This window comes from Octopus bimaculoides, chromosome 1 (genome assembly GCF_001194135.2).
Source record: "Octopus bimaculoides isolate UCB-OBI-ISO-001 chromosome 1, ASM119413v2, whole genome shotgun sequence".
Lineage (NCBI taxonomy): Eukaryota > Metazoa > Mollusca > Cephalopoda > Octopoda > Octopodidae > Octopus > Octopus bimaculoides.
The window spans coordinates 87,698,289-87,701,455 of record NC_068981.1 but is presented as its reverse complement, the minus strand read 5'-3'; the positions used below and the strand labels follow the sequence as shown (position 1 = coordinate 87,701,455).

Sequence of the window (3,167 nt, the reverse complement as noted above, 5' to 3'; positions counted from 1 at the left end):
AATTAAAAGAGAAGGAAATGGACTTGCATTTTAAAATAAAATACATAAATAAAGCACTCCTCCCCTCTATACATTTAATAATTAATATTTAGTATAAATCGTTACTGATTTAAAACACAACGTTATATATTTCATTTGAATTTATATTTAAAAATCCCTTATTTTCTAAGTAAAATTAAAATAAAATTAATTTAAATTTCACAATTTCTTTTCGCTAAGAAAACCTCTTTAACACATAATTACCGCAAACTCGATTTTATATATACATACATACATATATACATATATATATATGTATGTATATATATTTGAGGTCACAGTACTATGATACAAAATTATTCATATATAAAAATTACGAATATTGGAAAATAGTTTAAATAATCGAATGAAATCAAATGAATCAGATAAAGAATTGTCCGAATTAAAGCGAAGGGATGAAACAATGACTGATTGCCGTGTGTTGCAGGAGCGGAACACATCAAGAAGCGTAGGGCCATTCGTCTTAACGTCGTTCGATTAGTTTAGGCCAAAAGGGATGCAGTCACAAATATCTACGATCGAAAATTATCCGAATGAAAATTCTTACATATTTTATGGATTAAAACATTAAGCGATTATATGTTAAAATTTTGTCTATTAGGTGTTTATACATCACACATTTAACATCTGCTTTAATATTTTGTATGTGTGTTTAATATATATATATATATATATATATATATATATATATATATATATATATATAGCTATTATCTATTTAAAAGCTAATTTAATCTGAAATGATTTATCGTAACCTTATGCATAACTTAAGACATTGTACAGATATATATGTATATCTATTGCTTATATAAAAAAGAGAAAAAAACTAGCAATTAAAATATTGGAGCCATATTTAGATAACGGATATATAAATATTTCCGAAATATATATTTTTAAAAAAATAAGACATTATAATTTATAAGATAATCAATTGTAAAAACAGATTAGGTTAAAGAAAATTATGAACGTGGGAGTCATTTTCCCCATTCAAGTGCAAGCACATGGCTTGTAGAGAATGTCATAACATCTAACGAAGAGATAATAAAAAAATTTATATTTAAGACAATTAGAATTTGATATTATCGAAATTAAAAACAAAACGAGAAGGAAGAATTATCAATAGAATATTAGTAATTTTAAGGATGAATTTAAAGTCTCTTACCTACCTTAGCAAGCACTGTTTACCAGGGGTGCACAGTCCTTCACTGCCCAACTACAACAAAGACGGCCGATGACGTAAACTAGAATGATTAGTTGCAAACTTCTATGAGACGATGATTTTCGATTAAGTGTAATCCATTAAAAAACTAGGAACGTTACAATATTATTTTTTACGCCCCAAAACCCAAAAGCAAATATATATTGAAATGATGTTTATTTTTTCATCATAACAATTAACTATGAACGATATCATAGAACAGTTTTTGACGTTCATCGAGCGCAGGTGTCATTCTTTCTATTCTTTTATTCGCTAATTTCATGTCAGGAAAGCAAAATCCATAATTTTGTTATTAATTAAGCATTATCATTGTTGTGATTATTTTTATTGAAAATCACGTAATCTTCTACGCTGGGTTTTTTTTAATTTTGTTTTGAGCTTAATGGAAAGAAAAGAAAAATAAGAGTCAGATCTGCTTCATATGAATTATTTAGAAAAAAAAAGTTATAAATACAAAAATCATTATATATTATATTAAATGCTTTGGAAATTTAAAACAAAAAGGAGTGTATATAAATAATATATACTCTTAATTTTTATCTAAGTGTACGTGCACAATCATAATGTCCATTCAGATTATGCTGCGGGACATTCTCTTTATCAGCTGTCAATTGGAGATCACTGACTTTGGCAACGTCTGACAATATCACTCGACTAACGTCAGGTTGCATTTATACTACCAAAGAGTGAATAGGTACTTTCCTTCTTACAATACACACTTTTCCTTCTTTTATTCACAATAATACCCTGTCAAATAACAATTAGCAATGTGCAGCAGTACTTTCATTTCTTCTATTAGGAAGATAACCTTTCATTGCTCTCAACTCAGGCATACTTCGATCGCTTTGGCCAAATTCCTGATGTAGTATTCTCTGCTTTTTTCAGCAGATGTCAAAGACCTGATCACGATCCATCTGCTTGAGTGCAGTGCCAACTTTTTAGGATATTAGCCCTGTATAGAACCTTACATGACCTCATACACTATATTGCTTTTACATGGGACTGCCATATTAAGAAACAAATTTCCTTTTGTCAAATCTGACCATTCCATGTAGCTACCTATTGCATGCCGTTATGACTCAGGAACGTGTTTTTTCAAGACTTCTTGTAGTTTCAAAATTTTTTGCTTAATTGAAATCCTATACACGTCTTCCTAAATTAAGATATTCAAAGTTCATCCAAATGTTAAATTTACATACATTCATTATGCCATGCTATTGGCTTAAAATACAAGAATAAATCTTAAGAATTCAGATGTTCTATCAGGTGTATTTGTAAGAGAGAATTTACATATTTTTAGTACCTTTTCTGAATATCTATTCTTTTTATAGTTCCCATAACTAATAATATGAAATACTTTTGATGAATTAAATAGCAGATAGATACACACACACATATATTTTCTTTTATTACTTGTTTCAGTTATTTGGCTGCGGCCATGCTGGGGCACCACCTTGAAGGGTTTTTATCAAACAAGTCAAAGCTAGGACTTATTTCTTAAAGTCTGGTACTTATTTTATCAGTTTCTTTTGCTAAACTACTAAGTTATGGGGACATGGACACACCAACTTTGGTTGTCAAGCGGTAGCGGGGGACAAACATGGACACAAAGACACACAATACATACATATATATATATATATATATATATATATATATATATATATATATATATATATGTACACAATAGGTTTCTTTCAGTTTATATCTACCAAGTCAACTCAAGGTTATGGTCGGCCCGAGGCTGTAGTAGAAGACACTTGCCAAGGTACCATGCAGTGGGATTGAATTTTGAGCAATGTGACTGGGAAGTAAATTTCTTACCACACACCCATGATATATATATTTTTATTAATATTTAGCAGAAGCAATAGAATGACTCAAGAGCTGAGAGTTTCATGCATTGGCA

The 3,167-nt window shown here is 29.4% G+C and overlaps 1 protein-coding gene across 3 annotated transcripts in view; it reads right to left on the bottom strand.

Annotated features, from left to right (window-relative positions):
- The window catches only part of LOC106883099 (interferon-inducible double-stranded RNA-dependent protein kinase activator A homolog), a 49,446-nt gene extending 47,850 nt beyond the window's left edge, over positions 1 to 1,596 (bottom strand). The window contains exon 1 of one of the 3 annotated variants that reach the window (XM_052968076.1): positions 1,202 to 1,596. The gene's annotated coding sequence lies outside the window, so the exon portion shown is untranslated. The remainder of the gene's footprint in view (positions 1 to 1,201) is intronic. The other 2 variants (XM_052968080.1, XM_052968073.1) reach the window with 2 other exon arrangements.
- Positions 1,597 to 3,167: the final 1,571 nt, after the last annotated feature.